This window comes from Thermobia domestica, chromosome 2 (genome assembly GCF_964235325.1).
Source record: "Thermobia domestica chromosome 2, izTheDome1.hap1.1, whole genome shotgun sequence".
In the NCBI taxonomy this organism is placed as follows: Eukaryota; Metazoa; Arthropoda; class Insecta; order Zygentoma; family Lepismatidae; genus Thermobia; species Thermobia domestica.
In genome coordinates, this window is record NC_137455.1 from 73720941 (window position 1) to 73747752 (window position 26812).

At 35.8% G+C, this 26812-nt stretch overlaps 1 protein-coding gene across 4 annotated transcripts in view; it reads left to right on the plus strand.

Moving 5' to 3' along the window:
- The window catches only part of LOC145672778 (SUN domain-containing ossification factor), a 161028-nt gene that overhangs the window by 20571 nt on the left and 113645 nt on the right, over positions 1 to 26812 (plus strand). The gene's annotated exons all lie outside the window — the stretch shown is intronic.

Here is a 26812-nt window from a genome sequence, read left to right on the forward strand (position 1 = left end):
CCTTGAGTTCGACATTGATAACGGTCATTTTCGTTAATTTTTATATACCTCGTTCCTCCCCCAAGTTGCTGTGCTGAATTTGCATTTAAACGGGATCGGAAATATCAGTGTTCACCTTAGCGACGCTGAAAACTATGGAATCGATACTAATATTTGGTCATTTTTGATCATCATTATGTATCTCCCTCTCCCAGAATGTACGAGGCTGACTTTGGTCGTAAACGGTATTGGAAGTCTCATTATTCAACTCAGCGACCTCGAAAACTATGGATTCGATACTAATATTCGTCATTTTAGATCGTTTTTATACATATCTCCCCTATCCTCCGCCAAGCTACGGGGCTGAAATTTGACTTAAACAGCATCGGAAGTACCATTGTTTATCTCAGCGACCCCCAAAACTATAGATTCCAATTTAATATAAGCTATTTTCGATCATTTTTAAATATCTTTCTCCTCCCTCTCCCATAAACTGCAGCGTCAAAGTGATATGAAAGAAACCATCTCAGGTCCGATCCTGATCAATGTTGAAAATGAGATCGAGTTCGGTCGGGTGGTCAAAAGTAATTAAATTTTATTTATTTTTGTACATTTTCCATCCCCTCCCCTAAGTTCTAGCGTAAAACCACCCCAAGTCTGAACCTCATCTATGTTCAAAATTTGATCAAGATCGGCCGGGTGTTTCGAAAGTTGTTTTATTTATTTTATATATATATCCCCCTCCGCTCCTCCTCCCTTAGGTTATACCATCAAAGTGAAACAAACTCGAAACACCTTTCCAGGACCGAACCTCATACATGTTAAAAGTTTGATTGAGATTGGTTCAAGAGTTATTAAGTCACAAACTTAATTAAGAGTTATTAAGTCACTTTTATTTATATTGATTTTTGTACATCTCCCTCTCCTCCTCCCCTACCTTGCTCCGTCAAAGTGAACTGACATATAACATTCCAGGCTTGAACCTAATCTATGTTAAAAATTTGATCGAGATTGGTCGTTTGGTTCAAGAGTTAAGTTTTATTTATTATTTTATAATTCCCCCTTCTCCCCTCCCGTAAGTTTTGCCGTCAAAGTGAAATGATAAAAACCCTCCCAGATCCAAACCTTCTATGGTGAAAATTTGATCGAGATCGGTTGGGTGGTTCAAGAGATTAGGAGTCACAAAAACAATCACTTTCAATTTTATAATATAGATTTATTGTTGCAGTATAATGCTATATCTCTCAATCCTCGATGTGTGCCGTATACCTAAGGAGGTTAAAAGTTATATTGATAAACAATTACGGTCTGTTCAATGTATTCTATCCGTCCATGAAATCAAACTTGCGGTAACATGCACTAAGTTTTTGTCAATGTCATGAAAATGTTATTTCGATATTAATTTTATAAGCACACATTAAAAATTTCCAACAGATGCTTGAGTCTTGGAGCCAAGGCCATACCCATGTAGTCAACAGCTATGGTGTACGGTCTTATCGATGATCAATACTACATTTAGTTTTGGAAGAAGAACACCACTAATATGTTTTGAAATGAAATGAAGTATCTAGTTTAACGTCCCATAATTATGCACCAAGGCTAAGGGAGACGGTAATGGTGAGAAATGACTGAAATGGTGGAATGAAGAAAGTGTGCGGAAACGGAAGAACGCCGAGAAAATCCACGCACATAGTGTTTGTACACCAAAAAAGATCACATGGCCCAAGATGACACCTGTGTGACTTGAAAACTAGCAATATTTACAGAAAATGCGAACAACCAATTCAGAAAACGACATACTATAGCTATATGCTACAAAGGCAGATCGACTCACACGGATTGCATAAATTACTGGGAATACATTCACTAAAGCAGAATTTTTATTGAAGCGAAGAAATCTATCTCACTTTTTACATTCTATTAAAAAAAAATCAAGTAATGCCGGTACTTGTGCAAGACTCTTGCGCAAGAGTCTTGGTCTTGGCCTTGGTATTGCATGCAAGACACTTGCAAAAGCTGCAAGACCAAGACCCTTGCGCTCATCACTATTGAGAAGTGAAATCAGTGAAATTTCAAAGAAACAGTTTGGAGCTCTCATCTTTGGAGCACGAGTTCTTGAGAGGAGAAAAGTTTATTGATTTGATTTGATTTGATTTTGAGTTTAGCGTCTCGTTCAGCAGCGAGGCTATGAGACGTGGACCTACAGTTTAACGTTGGGATCCAAACCTTATGAGCTCTGACGGGAATCGAACCCGGGTCTCCCACGCCAAAGGCACCTACGCTAACCGCTTAGCACGAGGGAGCTCGTTTATATAAGTGAGTCCATGAAATAAATACGATGCGTGAGTTTCTATATACTACTAAATCATACAAAGATTATGTACGTGAAAAACTCTTGAACGTTAACAGCGGTGAGCGCTCATCTCTAGTGCGAGGGTCCCTAGTTCGATCCTGTACCATGTGAGGTGGACAGCATGTTCAAGGATTTTCTCAGGATTATCCTATTTCCTTCCACATTCCCATCCCACTAATTCTTTCATAGTAATTCAGTAATCATATCTCTCCTTTAGCGTAGAATACATAACTTGGGACTTTAAATCGGAAATTTTATTCATTTCATTTACGAACGAAGTTACTGATTTTATATTGTAAGTATTCAGAAACAGTCGTCAGCATCAGTGTAAAAATCAAAATCGGTCTCCTAGTTTGATTAATTTCTTGAATTTTGAGCGTAAATTTATTCCGCTCTTCAATTATCTCAAAATATTTGATCAGTGAAGAATATTTCATTTAGAATGGGACTTCTTATGGTTTATCGTTGCATAATTTGCCCATAGAAGGTAATAATTGACGAGCAATACAATTACTCAGCGTTGTGCAGGACCATTTTTTTTTTTTGGTTCTTTCTAAATACTAGACAGTTGTGAAGCATTTTGTCTGTTTTTCCGTTATTTTGTTTTTTTTAAAAAAGACTTAAAAGTGGCTCTAAAAAGACATGAAACATTGTTCTTTCCACTTAACATGCTAGGCGACTAGCTGTATGTGTAGTGTTTTCTGTACGGAACGGTTCCATGAGTCTTTTTAGGTAGGCGTAAAAACGTGACAGTAGAGCTTCTGCCAAGGACGTACTTTTTCGCTAATCATCTTTTTCTTGAGTCCTCTTTCTTTAGAGAACGGGATATTTTTGACGTCACAACAAAAACAGCTGTCGCATCATAAATCTGTGTGGCGTTAAAAGAGCGAAATATGAAAACAGCGACATTGTCATAGTGTCGGTGCCTGTTATACCACTTTCATTATCCATGTGTATTAAATTAATTTCTGTTGAAACCTCTATTGATCGAATGGACAGGCTGTTCTAATATGTCATAATAATGGGTGTAGTTGACAGCTTCACAGAGCATCATGGTTGATAAAGCATTTTCTATCTTTTTACAGGATGTGAAGTGGATAAATAATATGATCAATGTTTGGTTTCTTATACAAAACAAAAGAGAAAATTTCTGATAAAAATGCGTTAAAAATCGCATCCTTAATTTTAAAGTTGAAACAACTAGCAGTAGTTCGAAACTCAAAACAAGCATTTATGCACTTCTAATTTGTCTAAATATTTTCGTAAGCAGCGCACAAGTAATTTCAGAAGTAAAATAAAATAAAAAACGATAAAGAAAAACTAAGAAATAATGATCTATCATTGTCTTTCGTGTGTGATTTAATTAAATATATCTGTATCTTGTCTATTGAATTTTACGTATACTAGAATTCACATGTCTAGCCCAGTTTGGTATACATGAAACAAGGTGATGATAGATGTTAGTTATCCCAACATTACACTCTTGAGACGTTCTGAATATATTATACAGGGTGATGAAATAACACGGTGCTCATGTTAACTCCTCAGTGCCGACGTAGTAGTGACTCCTCTTCATCACATGATTCCGATCGACCTACACGGTAGTGAGCTTCCCTTCTCATGCTTGCGACCTACATGGTAGCAATCTTCCTTCATATGATTCCGATATTATTACGTCATAAGGACCTAGCATTATTCACATGCTTGCGATACTAGTACGTCACAATGACCTCTGCAGTGCAGTGTTTAAGATTGCAATATTTCTAAATTATTAAACATATTCGGGTCGTAGTTTTTAAGTCTTAAAAAGGATGCTTTGAAGATAAGAGTTAAGTGTACAAAATTTAAAGACTCATCCGTCCGTTCAAGCGGCGAATTAAACCTTCACATCATTTGACCACTACATAAGCAAGTGTGACCACTACATAAACAAGCATCTGTTTGTGTTCGTAATCAGTCAGTCATATAGATGCTGAATGTCTATCCGGAGGATAGTATTGCATGCTCGCGATAGAACACGTCATAGCTCGGCAGTGATCGTTACTATAGAGCGTCTCACCCTTAGATTGCAGTACAGGAGTAAATGGCAATGCTTTTCTTTATGCCCATTGTTGCCAAACTTAGCCTGAATTTTAGAAATTGTTTTATTTACTAGATATGGATAGATTTTTGTAGAACATTGTATTCTCTATTAAATAATGTGTTTTTCTCATATCAAGAAGAATTTTCAAGTAATGAAATAATTTGAAATAGTGAAATCTTGCTAATGGCAAATTCTAACGTCGCGTTAAACATATCACGTCATAAGTTCGGAACTATAAGAGATACAACGTTGAAACTTATAGATCTATTAACACCATATTTGGTACCAATGTTGAAAAAGTTGGCATTCAAAAATCTTCTTGAATTTTAAAATAAAAAATAAAATATAAGAGAAAGTGCATATACTATTGCAATGCAATATCTAAAAAGTTGACTAGTGAGAAACTTTTTTTATTTTTCAGCTTAGATGGGGGCGCAAAGCGAGAAAAATATTGAGAAAGGATTGGAGTTATTTTAAAAACAAATTGCAGGTCGATATCTTCCTTTATTTAGGTTTTATGACTTTTAGTGTTAAGAGTCAATTTTCCAATGCGCGGGCATCTAACCAGAAGAAAGGCAGTGACAAATCTTGCCAATGCTATTTTCCTTATAATGTTTGTTTTACAGTTACTGATGTAAAGTATTGTGCTGTATCGATGAGTATTCACACTTGATGCTATGCGAGAACAAATCTACTGCTTAACGGAAGCATGATGGCAAAATCGAATCCTGGACCATACATACGAGAAACGTTGCGTCAACTCCACTCAATCTTACATTCCAACTTCGCTCCTTTTCTTTGAGTTATATATATATATATATATATATATATATATATATATATATATATATATATATATATATATATATATATATATAATGATGGGATATATATGCAATTCAGTTAGCAATAAATTTAATCACAAAAATGCAGTTGGTACTCAAACAAAACAAACTGTTTCTTCAGATCAGTATCTATGGAAGGGGAAAAAGCAGACCAATATGTGTTAATAATAAAACTCCTGACTCCTGGTGATAAGAAGTTATTTGTTTTCATAACTGATTCATTTACAGTTCGCATTCCCTAATGTTGTTTGGAATTCTGACAATTTTTGACAATAAAAGTTGGTTTCGCTTGTAATTCCACTTCTTTATTTACTTCGAATACGCAGATGAAGATGAGAAAAACATTAGCAACAAATAACTTCATGGGCTCACAAAGCAGAATGAAAATACTCTTTGTTCTTTTCCCCGATGTTTCTTTAGGAAGTATGAAAGAAACAAAATGAATTTTCGGAGGGTTTGGTAATTCTGCTTGGTTTTGTTTCCTCGTCCAACGATCTGTACCTTGTTCGCTGTCACAATACGTGATTTAAAGTTAAAACTTGTGCATTTGTTAAGAACAGATATAATAGGGTTTCTTTTCATTCTTCTTCTGTTTCCAGACTGACATTATGTGTCTGAGGTGTCAGAAGTAAGTATAGAAACCAGGGAGGTTCAGTGTCTATTCACCATTACATTTTATCATCATCATAGGTGTTCTGCCATTTTTGGCAGGTCACTTGCTGCCACTGAGTAGCATCTATGATCCATGGTCTTACGTTAACCTCTTCGTCTTCACGTGTGATTTTTCTATTTTGATATCGTCCAGTAATTGTAGTTTCCTTTGTCCCCTCCCTCTTTTACCTATCACCATACTCTCTAGCACGATCCTCATGATACAGTTCCTTCTTAGCCAATGTCCCAATCAGTTTCTCTTCCTTTTCTTAATTATATCTAAAATTGTTCCGTTGACCCCCACCATTTCTAATACTCTCTTATTCGGTTTTCGTTCGACCCAGCTAATTCTCTCCATTCTCCTCCACACTCACATTGCGAAAGCTTCCAGTCGTTTTAAATAATTTTTTTTTTGGATAATGACCATGTTTCTTACCCTTACAGTCCAATACTCCACACAAAATATTTTATGAGTCTTTTTCTCAACTCTATTCAAGATTTAACCGGCATAACCGTGGGACGTAAAACTTAAAGATTTCATTTTTTTTTTTTTCTATTCAAGATCCCACAAAATAGACTTTTCTTCCTCCTAAACGCTTCTTTCGCCATTCCTATCCTTGCTTTTATTTCACGATCACATTTCGGGTTTATTCCACACATGCTCTTCGGGTTTTCACCTACAGACTGAATACATTGAAGGGATTTCACCATTAAGGGCCTTCACTACAACAAAATTAAACTACCGCTAATTTTAGAGTTATTCTGTAATGTCTTCAAAAGAAATAAAAATATTCGAAAAGTAGAAACGTAGTGAACTAGACAACACGATTTTGCATATGATACCGTTATCACAACTCATCTATCTGCTTTCGATTTGCAGCTGTAGATAGATTTAGCATTTTTTGCGGATTCTGTAAATAGCAGCATACGAAAAGCAGATAAATGAATTGTGGTAAAGGTATCACATGCAAATTGTATTGTCTAGTTCACTACGTTTCTACTTTTCGAATATTTTTATTCTCTTGAAGATAATTACAGAAAAACTCTAAAATTAGCGGTAGTTTAATTTCGCTGTAGTGAAGACCCGTAAGCGAAAGCAGCGGAAGTGATCAAAAGGTATTTAGCATGCGTTCTTTTCTTCTTTTTTTTTAATTTTAAATTTACAAATATTTCATTAATATTCACAAATGCATTTATAATTTCTATTATTGTGCGATGTTCCATTTAGACCTCCTGGTATTTGTTAAATATCATACTGTTGTTCCGTGGGGAAAATCAGATCTAAACCATCGGAAGTGGGGAGCAGCCGCCTTCACAATATACTTTATAATGTAACTTTTGTTTGATAAACGAAATTAGTTTTGCGGATATTTTGCGTACACAGACAAATGAGCGCTTTCGTACGTCATATTTTCTCGTCACATATTACGATCACCCCTACTCAAACACTCTTATTCAGGTTCAGTAGCAGTATCTTTTCGATTGCTATTTCTTAGCTTGCCGCACAATCGGTACGGGAAATTTCTGTGTGAAACAGTTTAGCCTGCCAGTTATTTCAATCATATGTTTTCTGTTCGTTTCATATATTGTCTCGATTTCGTATTGCTCCCATTAAACTTTTATTGGAACGATTTATAAACCATCATAAAAGGAAACCCCCTACCTAACACACAATTATTAGACTGTTGTTTCGTATCCTCCAATTCGACGTTCCAAATGAATTTGAGCAAATGGAATGGAAAAAGTTATGAAAATATATGAATTTGAGAAAGGCTTTATTTATAGTCAGGCATTCTTTCAGTCTTTCTTGTTCTTTCTTCAGAAGAAAACATACGGCGGAAGAAATGTGGCAACAGCGCGCTCCATTTACTCTGTACTGCTCCTACTGCAATCTAAGAGTGAGACGCGCTATAGAACCCGGCTGGCAATCGGGCGCTTTTCTGCTCTGTTCTACACGTGCTTGATAGGGTTTAGTTTGAATACTTAACAGGTCAGGATAGAAAGCGTATACCGAAGGGCAAACTTGATTGCCTTGCGTTATGGAGATGTGCGTTATTTTGCTGGAAGATGAGGTTCCTAGAAGTATCCAAATGTGTTCATACAGGATGAGAACATCATGAATGTAAGATAATAGTTGTACTCCCATGAATGAAGACTAGAGATAACTGAATGTTCAGCTTATTGCACCTCATAATAGAGTGCCTTTAACTCTCGATTTTTCCCCGTGGTTTTGGTTGAAGTGTAAACAAAGGACAATAATGAAACTACGCCTTCGTGGCCTAATGGATAACATGTGTGTGCGTGGCATCGTATTTGACTATCGGTGCGATTATTACTTCAGTTACAAACTCTTATTGTGGTTCGAATCCCACTTTAAACAGTAGCTTCCTTCTGTCTTATATATGGTAACATATCTTGACACGTCCTTGTAACTTCTGAACTGATAGACAGAAAAGGTCCGAAATTCTTCACCATGCAAATATAGGCAGCGGAATATTGTTTGATATACTCCATGATACCACTAAGTTAACAGGGTTGTCAACTGAATATGAAGTTATGTTTTTTTTTTTTTTTTTCAAATGGCACTACGTCAGGTTATTACATATTGCAAATCTACGTATTACGTGAAAATTTACAATATATAAGTTGTTATTCAGTGTTGTAAACTGAGGACGCTGCAGTTTCACAAACATCTAAATTTAGGTGCCCTCTATAGCAGTAATAACATGAGATGGACGGTGTAATGCACATCCAAAGTTCTTCAATGTGTAATACTATGATCATGATATGACGGATTTCGAATGAATAAAAACAAAGGTACCTTATAAGGAATTAAATTTTTTTTCAAAAGTCTTTATTTCGAGAAACTGCTTAGAGAAGTACCACATTCACATCCAACTGCATAGATTGATTTCATAGTGCCTTTAACAACAATTTGATATCTCAAACAGTTCTGGAGACATGGTAAATACTGTAAAAGTTTGGAACACTGCTTAAAATTATGTAATTCCGAGAACTTGTAGTTTCTCCTACGAAAAAGTATCGTTGCAACGTAATAGTTTTTTTTTTTTTTTTTTAAAGTTTCGACAAATAAGCCATTTTAAGCAATATATAAAATTGCTGCAAACGACAGTATAATCTTCATTCTATTGGAAATTATCTATAAAATTGGATGTGATACTTTGTAAACACTTTTTTCGAATTAAAATAATTTGAAAAAGTCTGATTTTGAATTCCTTTCTTCTTCTTCAAAATACGTCATATGATGACGTTAGTATCCGATACAAGGCACTTCAGATGAGCATTACCCTGTCGTGTCACTTGCGTTATTGCTGTCGTAGAACCGTCCAAAATTTGGTTGTACTGTGGTGTTTGCGACACTGTAGTGTCTATAGTCTGCAACATTTCATAATAAGTATGGTATTGTTTTCGTTTAACATGTAATAACACAGGTCTGCAAAAATAAAACAATGCTTAGCTGTTTCGGTTTAGTTAACTGATTCGTATGTGTTGGAGTGCGCTGAATCCAGGAATGACAACCGTATTTTCCTGGGACGTCTGGGTTTCGAACAAACGGGTGGTCATTGTTGAACAAAAATATGAACACAAATATGCGATTTACAGAAATACCATTAACAGCGTAACACAAATTAATGTACAAAAACGCACACACGTGAAGACCAAAAAGTACTACCACCCTCAATCAGATTGCTTGTGAAATCGTCTTTTTTTTAAAGGTCAAACTTCGTTTGGAGCTTGTTCTTCTGTAGGTGGCTGCCGGAAGATCCCTCAACAACATCCAGTAGTCTCATCATCGTAACATTCCAAATCCTCGGATATCGTCGTTCCATTTCTTTGATATCTTGCTGGAAACGCTCCTCCTGCTCTTCACTCACTGTTCCCACATCTTCAGGAAAGTAGTCAAGGTGGGAGATGAGAAAATGGACTTTAAAGCTCATGGAGGAACTAAGCTTTCGGAACGCGTGCAACATTTTTTCCACCATGTCCTTGTACTGTGGGTAATTTTGGTTTCCCAGAAACGTTCTGATGACCACAGTAAAGGCAACCTAAGCATATTTTTGAGTTGGAGTTAATGAACTGATGAAGTCTGTCGGATATGAGTTTTCTAATATCAGGGCCAACAAAACCCCGCGTACTCGCGTACTCGTGGTATTTGAGCAACAAACAGTATAGCCAGAACTACTTACCAACGTTTTACAAATTTAAGATGTAATCTTACTAAATTCGTTTTATGAACAGATTTATTGTTTTTGTTTTTTTTTGTAATCTCGTACTTTCATTCATGACACATTACGATATGTGTCAATGATCCCCATCCGGACCAATATACATGTATTTTCATGTTTCAGGGAGCATAAATACATTTAATCTTTCATGTTCATTTTTATTTTCGTGTGATGAATTTGCAATTTAGCGATTTCCAGCTACCTGTTTGACCATGTTACATTTCGATTGTGCAAAAACTTGACGTCCCAGGAAGAAACGGGGAGGATCATTTTCGACTTCGGTACACCCAGAAGCGTAAAAATCAGCTAAACTTATGCAAACAGCTTTTTGGTTGCAGACCTGTGTAATCTGACGTATTGCTATGAAAAAACTTTATACTGGGTTGGCAACACTTACTCTGGTTGTATTGCAGAGTACGTCAAAGTGTGTTCCCCTGTCAATATTTACATGATATGAAGTTTCAATATTTTGTATTGTACTGTTACATGAAAAGTTACAAGGGCGTATCAAGAAAAATGGTCCATTCTGTATAGGTTTTGTGCCTAAAAGGAACGTTAAAGCCCAATTAAATAAAAACCTCTATTAGTCGATCCCTGGAGCTCTGAGACGCAAAATTTATAGTTCTTCCAATATTGACAGAAATTCTTACCTAGATATGCATTTATACCTGACATATAAGCAATGTCACACATACCTTTTCTTGATGCCAGATGCTAACTTCGGATTTTAAGTGCCGGTACCGTGATAAAGAAACAAAACAATTCAGACACACTTTATGACTTCCCACGCGTGAAATTAAAGTTTTATATAAGGAGTATATATTTTCCATTTAAAAGGGTATATTAAAAGTCTGGGTGTTAAATAAAGCAATGTCATCAATAAATAAAGCTAACCTACAACTTTTTAAAGCTATAGTAACATCATAGTAACGAAAGTTACTCTTTGGAAAGAAAAAATATATCATACCACACAAATACTGCTGAAGCACAAAATATGGAATGTATTTTCGTATAATTAGGGTATTTTCATGTTAGATTCGGAAAACGGGGATTGTGTCGGAATTTCCTCTTCTGAGTCTTAATTTTTAAAAAAAAGTATTTGATTCAGATACTTTTTTTCTTTTTCTTTTTAAATAGAAGTCATTTTCCTTCATATCCGAGCAGACTAGAGACCTGCACGGGCCGGGCTTGGGCGGGCCGACTCTGCTATTTCTTTGGGCCGGGCCGGGCCGGCCTTGGGCTGGCCGACACTGATTTCTCTTCAGGTCGGGCCGGGCTGGGGCCGATCAATTGCAATTCTTTAATAATTATTGACTTTCGTTAAACGATAATTGGAATAAAGCCAAACGTTGAAGAAGTATGTCCGTGAAAAATGTTACAAAAGAATGCAATAGCTATTTACAGTTTGTTTTGCTTAGCGGCTCCACTTTCACAATAGAGGATTGCAGGCATTATGCGGTAAATTGAGCTCTGACCTTGACCTTCACTGAACTCAAAATATAACAAGAAGGGGTGGGAATGTTTTGCCTGTCGCTAAACAATATTGCCATCTTCACTTTATGCTAAAAATCAATTAAGTTAGATTTTTGTTACAGGGAATGGAGTTTTTGTTCTCTCGATGACAGGCCAAGTTCTAGGAGGCAATGGTACCATTCGGGAGGCAAGCGTCAGGTTGTGAACCAGAGTTTAGAAAATGTTTCCGAGGGTTAGGTCAAATTTAGTACTAAACTAGCAGCGTTCACCCCGCTTCGCTGCGGTCACCCCGGAACGCAATAAACTTTGTTACTTAGATAATTTTTACTTTTTCGCTTTCAAGTGATATGATAAAAACCATAGAAGATTGCAGTAAATGTTAACATTATATCGCCTGTCATTTATGTTAACCCGCCCCGCTTCGCTGCGGTCACCCCCGAACGCAATAAACTTTGTTACTTAGATAATTTTTACTTTTTCGCTTTCAAGTGATATGATAAAAACCATTATAACGCCTGTCATTTATGTTAACCCGCCGAGTGACACGGTCATGCGGGTTGCATATAAATACGTTTATTTTTATACCTATGATGAACTAACAAAGGATTTGTACGTAATGGACACCTGAATGGTCAATTATCTCAAGACACTGGTAATTGAAAATTAAAGTGATATGATAAAAACCATCTAGGGTCCAAATCCTAATAACCCCCCAAAAATAAAAGAAATTGGTTCAGCCGTATTAGCGTGATGAGCGGACAAAGGATTTGTACGTTCTCTTTTATATATATAGATAGATTTTGAGAAAGATTGGGGCTCGAGCTAATTTTTTTAAAAAATTATCGGGCCGGAGTCGGGCCAAAAACTTTGAAAATTTATCGGGCCCGGGCTGGACTTGGGCCAAAAATTTTAAAAACTTATCGCGCCGGGCCGGGCCGGGCCGAAAATCTCCAAAACTTTTCGGGCCCGCGCTGGGCCGGGCCTAGGTATGTTCGGGCTGGATTGGACTCGGGCCGAAAAATTCGGCCCGTGCAGGTCTCTAGAGCAGACCCGTAGCCAGCCCAAAAATGTAGGGGAGAGTGGCAATCCAACCATATTATAGTTCTTCACAATATTATAATTCATTTGCAAGCCTACCTTGAAAATTTTACGGGGGCCTGTAAAAATTTAGAGGAGCCGGCCCCCTTGCCCCCCGTGGATACGGGCCAGTATCCGAGTACGTCCAAGTTCCTTCTATTGTCATTCCATCAGTGCTCCTAACGCACTCTGCACTGGTGTAGTGGCGTTCGGGCGCGCCTTTGATAAATTGGCTCCCGGTTTCATTCCTGGCAGGGTGGGAGCCACGGTAGCTCAGTGGTAGAGCGCTTACCTTTGGTGTGTGGGCTCCCTGTTTCGATCCCCGGCTAAGTAAGTTTTTGTGGTGAACATCATCATCATTCACTTGCTTTAATCATCATTTCCCTTAGCCTATAATTGTGATTTCATTTCATTTTGTCATTTCTGGGGGAAAGCTTTGAACGCATTACTGTGGTTCGAATTCCACCTTGAACTGTAGATCCATGTCTGATATGCCTTGGTGCTGAAAAGAGAGCAGGGGCGTCATTTAGGGGAGGCAGGGAGGGGCAATTGCCCCCCCTGAGTTTGAGATTTATATAGATTTTATCAATAGAATAGTAGTAAATCAGCAAAAAACGCAAAATTGTAGTAATATCAATTGGTGTTGCCCCCCCCCCCAAGACAAATCTGAAATGACGCTCCTGAAAGAGAGACAACAATGCAACGTAAGTAATAGTAACAGCCGATTTGAAGGTCGCCATATATTCTGTTCATGAATTTCTTCCACGCGTGTTGTTTGGCTCTTTGCACCGAGTGTCCTTCATCTAAAGAGTTCATTATAATAAACTTCCTGAAATTGATTTTTCCTGTTTATGTGTATATACGCAAGACTTACTTTAGTAGTGGTATTGTAATTTTTGTCTTCAAAAGCTGTCATGTTGAGGAATCAATAAATGACGATTATTTCGTTCGAATACTGTTAATTTGCACAAAATAGGCTACACAGAGAGGTAAGAAAAAAAAACAATATGCAGTTGTATTGGTATTAAAAACAGTTAAGAATGGGTGATTCTAATATATTATAAATTGAATTATCTCTATAATTTTTGTTCATTTGTATAATTCCATGAAATATACGACATAATTGAGTTTTGTTTTAAAAGAGGGACCGCGTTATGCAGAGTCGTTTTGACTTATGATTAGCGTCGTATTAAAAGCCTGACTACTGCAGGAAACATGTTAAACGAACTTTTAGTATGCCACTAATCACGCGTCGGAACGACTCTGCATAAAGCCCGGAGTGTTTAAATAAGCACTTTTCTGTTAATATCACCGAGCGAAGTAGCTCAAGTGGTAGAGCGTTGGCTTCGCATTCGGGAGGTTGTGGGTTCGAATCCCGCTGCCGACCATCCTGACTGAGATTTTCCAGGGTTTCCCTCAGTCCTACCAGGCAAATGCCGGGATGGTACCTACTAAACAGGCCCTGGCCGATACCTTCCGAAATCCTTTCCATTGTTATTGTTGTTGTTAGATATCCAGTGTAAAATGGCCTCTGAGCTGTATCTGGTGATTGTTAAATAAATAAATATGTGATAGGATAATTTTTTGAAACACGTCTTTATAAAAATAATTGACATCAACGTCATTGGTAATTCAACTCATTATGTAAAAATTACTTTCAACCATGGGCGAGGTTCGAGTTTTCAAGTAACCTTGAAAGTTTTATATTCATTATTAGCGAATTTTGAAACAGTGCCGTTTTTAAGGGAAAATATAGACTTTCAGTTAAGTATCTGCTGCTTTAGCATCATTCATCCGTGCATCATGATTCATACGTCACACAATAAAACAAACTTTCAAATGGTACCAAATCCGTGAGTGTATTGCTTGGAAAGGGAAAGTTTAAGATAATTATATAAATTTCCCTCCAAAATCCCTTTTGTAAAGTTTTGCGACCCTCAAACCAATCCCGACTGCATGTACCCAGATACAATCTACCTTGAAATCTACTCCTGTCCCATCGTAACTTATGTTCCAAGTCACATTTCAATATTTCCATTCCGAGGAACAAAAATATTACAATTTTGTTGGAAGATCTAAATTTTTATGTAGAAACAGTGAAAAGATACGAGCTGAAATAGAAGTTTTAAACCACAACGTAATTAATTCGATTATCATTATTCGTACACCATTCTTTTCAGAATGAAATAAGTTTTCTGATAGTACCTTGCATACGTATGTGTGGCGTACACGCAAAGGGAAATTTGAGATATTCGGGAAGTTTCCCTCCAAAAAATATCTTTCGGGAAGTTTTGCACCCACGACCGACCCAGGCGGTACGTCATTTATAATGGTCATTTTGTCATCCAGGGTCATGCACCGTAAACCTTATATCTGTAAGGCTTTCTTACAACCTGCCTTTGATCCTTGCTTATCAGCAAAATATTCGAATATTTTTAGTCGCATGGAAAACACGTGCAGATCTCAGAAAAAAAGGTATTTAATTGTGACGTCATCACTCCGCCCTTGCTTGACAGTTAACAATAAAGACTTTTCTTATGTATCGACCTTTAAAAAAGGGGGAAAAGAAGCAGCTCCATGTCGTGTCAAGGGCTAAAGCAGTTTCATGTACAATTCATAGTGTAAAATTGAAATTTTAGTTCGCAGTAAGACTTTAGTAATAGCAGTAACAACCCTCTTGATTATTTAATAGTAATTATTAGTGTCTGGATTTGTATATTTTGCGTATTTATTATGTACAGTAAAACCTCGTTAGTCCGGACTAATAGAGGGCAGGTCTAAGTAGGCTGGATTAACTTAAATAGTCCAAAAGAACAGTAGAAAATGTATTAATACTCTGTTTCTAGCAACAAAACACGTTAATCATGATGCATTTAAAGGGGATAGGTCTAAATACATATACTACTCAACATATTGAACAAGCAGCCACGGACAGGCGACAAGGGTAGTGCTTCAGCTTGGGGGTTTGGCTTGAAGCTCATCTCGTAAAAAAGACACTTATTCAGGAACAATCACAGAAACCTCGAACGAGGAATAACTGGACACGACCTCAGCAAAGTAAAATGGACATGAGATTTGAAACATGGAATATAAGAAGTCTTTGTAGGGCAGACATGTTAAAATCCGTAAGGACTGAATTAGAGAAATACTAGTATAGGATGGACCTAGTAGGAGTTCAGGAAGTAATGTGGGAAGGAAATGGAACTGTGACGTCCGGAAATTTTACGTTTTTTTTTACGGGGAAGGAAATAAAATTCACCAACTAGGAATAGGGTTTTCGTTTACAAATGAATAATATCAGCAAACAAACGGGTTGAATTTGCTAATGTTAGACTTTGTTTCATTACTCTTAAGGGTCGGGATGTGATATTATTTCTTTAAATGTATATGCTCCAACAGAAGATAAGGATATATAAAAGGCTTTTTTTTTTTTTTTTTTTTTTTTTTTTACGAAGAAGTAGAACGGGTATTTGATTAACTCCTGCGATACCTCTAATGAAAATTCTATTAGAGAATTTCAGTGCGAAGGTACGACGTGAGGATATTTTGAAACCAATTATAGGGAACGAAAGTATGCATAAAGAAAGTAATGACGACGACGTTAGAATAATGAATTTTGCAGTACTCAAAAACCTTATCGTGAATAGTACGAAATTCTTACATCGTGACGTTCATAAATATACTTGGACCTCACCAGATGGAAAAGCACATAATCAAATTGATCACATTTTAATAGACAGAAGAAGACAGTCTAACATAATCGATGTTCTGTCATTCAGAGGAGCTGACTGTGACACTGATAGGAGCGATAATGAGAGAGAGATCGTTGAATAAAGGAAATATGCAACATTTAAAAGTGGAAAGGGTTAATTTACAGAAATTAGAGGACAGCCAGGATAGAGGGGAAATATCAGATTGAAGTGTCGAATAGAGTCTCGGTTTTAGAGTGCGCTAGTGTTGAGGATAATTGGATTTAATATTAAAATTTCTGCAAAAGAAACATTTGGGCAACATAGGAAATTCATCGGAACAAACCTTTGGTCAACCAAAAATGCACCAAACTAGCAGAGAAGAGAAAACAGGCAAAACTGCGGTAGATACAAAAATCAGAATGACATAACTACACAAAATTTCGTTAACATTAGGCGGGAAACTTCCAAATCTTTTACGGCAACGAAACATGATCTTTTGAAAGCTAAAATTACTGAACTCTAAAATTACTGAACTAAAAGCAAACAAAAATTCGGGACATGTATAAGGGCATCATCGAATTTAAGAAAGGCTTTCAATCTTGCGCTTATATATTAAAGAAAGCAGGTGGAACAATTCTCACTGATACTGATAGCATCTTGACTAGATGGAAAGATTTCTTTGACGATTTACTTAACACACAGCCATAAAGTAATGTTCATGGAGAATGTAAAATGCACAAAGCAGAACCATATATTCCCGAGTCTAACAGAATAGAAGTAGAAATCGTTATAAAGAAATTAAAGAAACACAAATCTCCGGATATAGACGAAATTGCTGTTAATTTTAGTTGGAGGGGGAAAATGTGGAACAGGATATATAAACTCATTCTTCTTTTCTGGAACAAGGAGCAACTGCCTCAAGAATGGAAAGAATCAATCATTGTATCAATTTACAAGAAAGGTGATAAAATTGATTGTAATATTATCGAGGCATTTCTGTCCTGTCAACATCCTATAAAATCCTTTTTAACGTCCTACAGCATTAGTAAGATTGACCTCATACACAGATGAAATTATTGGAGATTATCAGTGCGGATTCGACCAAATATTTACCTTTTGACAAATAACTCGAAAAGAAATGGGAATGTAATATCCCGGTACATAAATTACTTATTGATTTTAGAAAGGCCTACGACTCGGTTAGGAGGGAAAGATTGTACAATATTTTTACATAATTTAGAATACTGAAGAAGCTAGTTCGATTAGTTAGGATGTGTTTAAATGAATCCGAGAGTAAAGTCCGAGTACCAAAATTCTTGTCCACGACCTTTCATGTCGAGAATGGCCTGAAACAAAGAGCGTTGCCGCCATTATTATTCAATTGTATTCTACAGTACGCTATAAGAAAAAACAAAGGCAGCAACCAGGGCCTAGAGCTGAATAGTATTCACTCACCAGGTTACGTATATTGGTGATGTAAATATAATAGAGGATGTTAAGATAACAATAGAATGAAATGCAGAGATCTTGTTAAACGCTTGCAGGAATATGGGTTTGGTAGTAAATGCAGAGAAAACCAAATATATGGAAGTTCGCCGGTTCTTAATACTGCGTCAAAATATCAGATAAATACTTTCGTCAAAGTAGATACTTTAAAATATCTAGGATCCATGTTAATAGACCAAAACCATATCTACGAAGAAATTAAATGATGACTGAAAGCAGGAAATTCGGGGTATTATTCAGTTCATAATCTTTTGTCACCGCGAATTCTGTCGAGGAACTTAAAATATATAAAACGGTAATCGTGCCTGTTGTGTTGTATGGTGTTGTATGGTTGTATGGTTTCGAAATATCATTGCTTAATATAAGGGAAGGATGTAGACTAAAGTATTTGGAATTAAAATCCTGAGACTAATAGTCGGACCCAAGAGAAACGGAGTGAGGAATGGCGGAAACTTCATAACGAGGAATTCCGTAACTTATACTGTTTGCCAAACACTGTTAGGATCATTAAATCAAGGAACTTAAGTGGGCAGGTTATGTTGCCAGAATGGAAGAAAGTAGGAACGCTTTCGAAGTTTTAACTGGAAATCCAATCCATTAGAGGAAGACCTAGGCGCAGATGTAAGGACAATATTAAGATGAACCTCGCAGAAATTGGAATTGGAATACAGAGTAGAAACTGGATCTAATTGGCTAAAGACAGAAGTCAATGGAGGGCTTTTGTGAACTCGGGATTGAATCTCCGTTTTTCATATGCCACAGAGTGAATGAGTTAGTACTGTAATATGCTACTAACTGTCTTATATACATATGGTGTAGTGTGTGGTGTATTTGCGACAGTGGACAAATACAGTTGAGTTCTTAACTGTCTCGGAACTATGTAACGAATGCGATTGTTGATTTTTAACCATATTTAAACTTTCATTCTCTGTCTGTTTAGTTTGTTTGCTTGTCTGGATTAAGCAAATTCGGGATTTGAATTAACGAACTTTTACTGTATAAAATATAGAATTAGTGGATATACTTGTTCTTGGCTATGGCAATTCGTAGTATTTTACGTAGTTAAAGTAGAGACTCTATTGGTCTGGGAGATATCTTTAGAAATCGAACAGCGTTCTTACGACTATTTCGAGGTTGTCGCCACGGTCACTTATTCATAACAGCTGGCACTACTTGTGTGGTAGACTCGCCAGCTTGTTAATTACTTACACATAGACACTAAGTTTAGTTGTATAGGCTAATTATTCTTATCAGAAAACCATTTTGATAGAGGACCGGGGCAAAGAGGAAGTTTATTTCCCGACTTCCTGCAATGCTACTGATTCATGTGTTAGCAAAATGTAGGGAAGCTCTCTTAGTTAAGTGAAATATGTATTTCTGTTTTCGCAGAGCAGCCGAAATAACGTGTCCATTTGGCATATGAAAATAAGTACGTACAAAGAATATAAATAAAATTTGTATATTAAAATAGAGATTACAAATTTAAAATTTATTTCCGTTGTAAGTAGTAGAAGTAATTTATATATATATAATGAATTAATCATATAGAAATGTAAACTTTCAAAGCATTGTTAGCTCGTTCTCTGGAAAGATTACAAATTTACATTAACAGTTTCAAAAATACAAGCTTGTTTTGGTTGTTTATCAACATCAGTGCTTTAAGTTAAACAAATTCATAGATTATTGAGTTTCTTGTATAATTGTACATTAATAATAAACAGCATTCAGTATTTTTTTTTTTTTTTTTTTGACTCCAATGTCTCACACTTCAGCCATTTGTTAACCTTAATAGATGCATTGATTGTCTCGTTATCTTTGGCTTTTGAACAGGGTCGATTCATTTAAATCAAATATATTTTCCTTATTACACAAATAAAATACAATATTTTTAATCATCCTGGGACAATAACAAAATTTAAGCCTGAAACTCGCATCTTAATCCGAACTTTGTAACTGAAGGATCTTAATAATGCAAGTTTAAACCAAATATCTAGTTTTTTTATGTTAAAGTTCATGGGCCAAGAGTTTTGACAATGTTCTTGATATAATAATTTTATATTTTCAAGAAACTTAGAGAGAAAACGAATTAATTTAACATTCAATACCAAAAATTGTAAATCCGATTTTTACATACTGTACTAGTACATGCCACAGCTTTTTTTTTTACTGTAACTGGAATATGTGTATATAAATTACACTGACATTGCCTGGTTGATTATAACGAAAAATTGGCTGAACCATTTGAAATAAATTTTTGAACGTAATCAGTAATGGGTTTTTACCATGCCACTTGATTGAAATCCATATCCTAAGGAGGAGGAAGAGGGGTTCAAAATTCATGCCAAAAATACAATAAAGTATCTTAGGAGTTCCTCAAGTTAGAGAGATAAAAGTCGGTGCATAAATAATTGGACGCGTGTATCAGTTTTCAATTTCCGCTTCTAAAGAGAACATTTCTGTATTTTTCCTTCACATTCAGATCGACGTTGTCTGTTTTATCTTCACGGGAAAACGGTTCAACACTTTGAAATATTCTTTTGAACAGAGTATTTGATGTGAGCCGGACTTTTAACGTCACTTTTTTTCAAACGCCTATCCGTAAGAGGAGAAGGGTTCAAAATTTATACCAAAAGTGCCGAATCACACGAACTCATGGAGTTAGTCAGTTGGAATTCCGTATACAGACTTATTGAAAATAAGTTGAGAGGTGTTCCAACTATTTCGAAAATTCCGCTTTTAAAGGGCAAACATTTCCGTAACGTTCTAATTTCATATTTTGTATTCATAAAATGGCGAAAATGAAGATACAGTTGAACCATTTAAAATGAAAATTTAGGTATAGCTCTTGGATAGGCCGGGTGTTTATAATTGCATTTAGATGGAAATAAGAACAGGATTCAAATATTGAGTATTGAATGTTAAATGGATTCAAGTTTTGTTCATAAGTCTCCTATACAGTACAATATGAAAATGATTATATCAAGAATACTGTCATAATTCTTGCCTCATGAACTTTAACAAAACAAAAAAGCCGAGATATTTGGTTTTCTGCTGGTTGCTTATCACTTCTTTTCGTTTAAAAGCGGTAGGAAAGATATCCAAGTATAATTTGTAAAACTTATTCTTCCCGTATGTAGAATGGACATTTCAACTAGTTGTTAATGATTAGAAAGAAAATTGAAAACTATATTTGTAATTAAAAGAGAAAAGGCCATTCGCAATTAGAAACGCCTTAGTACTAAAAGAAACATCGTGTGTTATTAGTTGTGCCATAATCAGTGTAGATAATTGAAATCAATTATTTATATTCACATACAGTTTATGCTGATATACAAGTTTACTTGGAATAATTTTACAATTTTAAAGCAAAAGATACCAATGTTCAATATAGGAGAATTGTAATAAAATCAGGTAATAAAAATTGTTTTGAATTCATAAATTCTAGTTTTTAAAAGGCTGTACAGTATACTTTCTGTGCAGTGGAATGCAAATTTGCAAAATGGTAAGGGATTCTGTACGTGCGATTAAGGTTCTTAGAAAAAAGTTGGATTACCATGTATTATTTTTCTTCTGTTCAGTCATTGTGTAGTAAAGTCGCGATATCTCGGTGACTGCCTGCTCTTTATATGTTGGAAGAACAATAATATACTGCTACTGAGTTAAATGTCACGTGTGAGAAACACTTCGCAGGAAACACAAATAAATATCGAGAGACATAACGACTTCACTTTTATTCTAACATTTAATAAAAGAAACGAACATTTTTGTCGTTTACCAGTTTTTTTTAAATAACATTTAAATTTTATTACGTTTAAAAAGATACAAGTAATTTAAATTCAAAAAATCAATTTAAATTTAAAAAATAAACTTGATTTTTCGGGGGAAAATCGTAATTTTTTTCAATCATGGTTTTAAACGTCCTGTATGTGGTGGGTCCCAGAAGGATTCATGGCCTTTCTTAAATTTGGTAAATCAGTGTTGTACTGTCCCGTTAACTTACCACATCCCGACCAAATGTCTGTCATGGTTTCTTTGCTAGTTTCAACTCATAAAGCTGTTTGGGTTTCCTATCTCTGACCTACTCTCACTAGTGTCGCCCATGAGACGAGACGAGTCGAAACGAGAAATAAGGTTTTCTCGGTGTCGAATTCTCGTCTCATTGTGTAAATTTATATACACAACGTGTGCTCTTATCAGAATCCTTTCGCGTTAAGAAAAGCCCACTATAAATAGCGTGATATAGCAACATTTAAACTGTATTTATTATTGGAGAATAATAATAGACCCCTCTTCCACGGCGCTAAATTTGGCCAACCTACGCCATGTAGTTTTCACAAAAAGAAAGGAGGCCGGTTACTTTTTCGACAGTCCTCGTGGTGTATTTACTGTAGGACTTCCCGTTGAGTCTCGTTGCTTGCGGTTGTGATCAGTCAAAGATAAGCGAATAAAAGGGATAAGTTGCCCCCAAAATCTCCATATTAAACATAAAAATAATCGCTCGCTTCTATAATCTCAGCAGTAGTAGTAATTTTAGAATTGTGACCTCTGATATAGTTTCATTATTTTAATTTGTATTATACCGAGTTATGATAGTGAACTAACCAATCCACTATGTGCGTTAATGTCTGAGAAAACTTTTTAAAACCTAGGCAAATTGATCGCCGTGAAGACTGAATCCAGGACCGAACAAGTTAAAAGCACTACTGCGTTCTGCCTCAGACCCGCGTACTTTTATTTTTATGTTTGATGGAATTGTTATAAAGAAATATCTCGATTTATCTGTTATGAATCTGTTAATTCTACTTTAAGTAATACTTCAGGTTGAATAGGCGACGAAAGAAAATGTTAGCACATTAGCTGAAATGCCCGTTTTTCGCACAGGTAGAATAAGATTTATGGAAAATATTTGAAAGGTAAATTTGAACCCTTTTCCTTTTCTTAGGATAGTATTTCAATCAAAGTAAAATAAGTTTTTAAATAAAAAAGCTCGACCCAAGTGCTGGTTGTTTAAAACTCATTTTATATGTTGAGCCGTTTTCTTACAGTGAGCATTTTATGAATACAAAATCAGAAATCAAAATATTTTAGAAAATACTCACTTTGTCGCCTTAGAGGTAAGGTTGTGATAAACCTAGTTAAAAAAAAAAAAAAAAAAAGCGAAGTGGATTTTATTAAGCAATATTGAGTTTTATTAAATATTCTACGTATATTTAAAGCCGTGTTCCTACTTAAAATACCATTTAAACATTCATAATCTATTGTTGATATGAAACTATGGAGCTCCTTGTGAGGGCGCAGTGGTTCTCCTCACACGGGCTCCTAAGTTCTATCACAGCTCCCACCAAGTGCGCCCTTGTGGACAAACACCGAGTGCAGGAGTTTTCTCGGGGTTCTCCCGTTTCCTCCCATTTTCATGCCACCATTATCATCACAGTCTCCTTTAGCCCCGGCGCATAATCACGAGATATTGAACTAAATTTAAAAATAACAAAAAAGAAAAAAAAAGACGCACAACGAATCTCTGGAACCCTATCTACGTTTCGTGTAACCCACTTTGCACCATTGACACTCGCTTATATTTCGATCTCTAGAAAGAAGGAAATACACCATTTTGTAGAATAACAAAGAGGTGCATAATTTTATGTAATACAGAATAGGAATAAAATCCCCTCTTACACTCAGGATTCAAATACATGAGTCAGCCGTCCTGACTAAAAATTCTTTTAGTTTCCCTCAAAACACGCTAGACAAATACTTGGATAGTACCTCAAGTTCAGGAGCTAGAGATAAAAAAAATGGCTTTGCTGAATGGACGTTGTTTTTCTAAAAGAAATATTTTTTTAACAAAAAGGAACTGAAATGTTGGAAATTGAATTTTTTTTTCTCATTTTCAGTTGCCAATTTGCTTTCTTACAATAGATTTTATGATTAAAGGGCTTTAGTGATACAATAACTGTACTGTGCTTCATACTCATTTTGTCCATCTTATAAATACAAAATCAGAAATTAAAAATTATAATAGTTGCCTCCATTCTTCCTCTCCCCCTTCGAGAAGCGTAATTTACAAAAATGCTGTAACAACAAATTTATGTGCCAAGTTATCTCCCTTACGTGGAAAGCTCGTGAGATACTCGGTTTTGGGAAGACATTTGAATAACGCTACTCCTCTGTTAGGATACGTATTTAAGTGATATAAAGAAAACCATCGAATTATGCTAACATAAGTATTTTCTATGTTCAAACAGATAGTACAATGTTTAAAAATTCATTTCAAACGTTTCAGCTTTTTCCATGATAATGTAACATGACGTTGATTGCATTTTTATTTACATAGATGAAGCTCTTTTTCCGTGACGTCATGACAGTGTACTTTGATTTGTTTACAAGTTTTTATCGTGATAAGATAATGATGGCCATTGAGTATTATATTTTTCCATGTTTTATATCGTTATTTAAACACGGAAGACCAGGCAGTTTAAAAGTTAGCCAAAATGTTTTTGTCACTCGATTCGTTCAAGCAGTGTGACAACTAGAAAGCGTCAGACCGCGCCCTATTAACCTATTGATAACATATTTCTGTGGGTGTACAATCAACAGCAAAAGTGTGTACTCTCATATATATAATACATTTTTCTCAATTATAAGAACGAATTAACCAATTTTAAGTTAATTTTATGTTTGTCATTATTTTTGCTAGTGCCTTTAGCAAGATTCCTTTCGGTATGGTTGCTAATACTTTCGGCAGCTTGTGGGGGCGCGGTGGCTCAGTGGTAGAGCGTTCACCTCCGGTATTTGGGCTCCTTGGTTCGATCCCAGCTCGCGCCGTCTGGACTTTGTGATGGACAAACACCGTACTCGTGGGTTTGCTCGGGGTTCTCCCGTTTCCTCCCACTTTCTTCATTCCACCATTTCATTCATTTCTCATAATCACCGTCTCCTTTAGCTTAACCGGCATAACCGTGGGAGGTAAAACTGACATTTCATTTAATTTTACTTTCGGCAGCTTTTATCTTGGTTGTCAGAAAGTTCCTTTGAAACCTTCATGCGCATTTCCTCTCATGAAAAAAAAAAATGATAAACACTGGCTAAACTTTCTGAGAGTTAGGAATGGCTGAGTGAATCCTACGATAAGACATCGTCAGTCCGTAACACTGCAAAATGTTTGTTGTGGTCCGCACAAACTAAAATGCAATTATCATATGCAATTATTTCGTCACTAAATACATGTTTTTCTATGATTATTATAAAACTCGGTACAAAAATCAATGTCTTCCTGGAATTACTACAGAAGCTGAATTCTTATTACAACTATGAATGCATTCATGCGGCTGCCGCATTCGACTTTTATGGTGTCATTATTTGCAGAGCAAACCTTGGAAATTCTTTATGCAAGAATAATGATGTAAAAGTAGACTAATTTCTGTCATATAAGAAAACGGGAAGTTTTATTGAAAAATCATACAAGGATCAGGAGTTGGACCATATAGAAGTAGTAAACTCTTTGATGCCTCAATACACCGTTGACTTCCATCTTGTAACTGAAGATTTCCCTCTTCTACGCTGATTATATGCACTGTAAGTTGTATGCTTATTACATAAATAAAGGTTTGTAATTCAGTAATAATTAATATTTCTACCTACCTCTCAAATATTACTTCACAGATACCAATATTTAAGATGTCCATTTTCTGTCTGCTCAGTATAATTTTCTAATTTCCAATTGTCCGTATCATTTTGACACATAGAAGAAAGAAACTGGTCGCATTGGTTACGAGTACACTTTGGGCAGAACTCTTAAATAAGACAAGAACCAAAAATAAGTATAGTTTACTGGAGAGTGAAAATCGAATATTGCTATTCTCGAGAACTGTTCAACCGTTTTCATTCACGTTTCAGAAATACTATATTAATAACACTGCACTACAATACAGTTCGTTTTTAAAAGTAGAAGAAAGGATTGATTCGTATTTACACCCTTCGTCACCAGCAAGGCTCTATAGAACAAGACCTACAGTTTGAAGTGTAATTTAATTTAATCCTCTGTAGTGCGTTTGAATCTCTTGCTCTGGAAACGGAATCGGGAGACCTTATGCAGCAAAGGTGCGTGTGATAGCCACTAGAGCTGTGGTTCTCAATCTTTTTTGACTGACGGCACACTTTACTGAACGCGACGTACTTGTTTGATATTTTTATTCTGTTATAATAATGAAACCAGTTAGTTTTTGCAATGACTTTATATAGCATTGAGCATTATTGCTACTGCTGGAGGTGTTGACTGGTACAGTCTGTCTCGATTGTAACTAATTATTATTAAATTCTTCATGATTTTCAAATTCAAAAATTTCGCGACACACCTTAGGGGACTACGTGACACATTAGTGTGTCGCGACACATCGGTTGAGACCCACTGCACTCAAGGAACGAAGCGGTCAAAAGAGAAAGCAAAGGATACTAGTTGTGATTAGTTGTTATAGGATGGTTTTGTCGAAAACTTTTTTTATATATATTTCACAAATAAATATGTTATTAACAACTCTGCAGGTATGGCATAATTATTTCTCTCGGGAAAAGTACATAAATGATGATTTATCTGTTTACTTACTTTTTTGTTTACGATTTGCTTAAAAACTGCTGTTAGGATTTGCACAGTATTTCATAATTATTTGGTAACCGCCATACAAAATGGCATAACTTGTTTTCCTCGGGAACAATTTTTACAATTTATTTTTGTATCATACATAAATATTTAACCAATAAGTCTATAGAATAGATTATAATTCTTCAATCCATGGTTTAATTAGAACTATGAGAACGAGAAAGATAGTGGAGTGATCCGTATCTTTTTATTCTGTAATTAAATGAATCAATATTCTGTTAACACAAACTATTATGCTACTTGCGAGTTT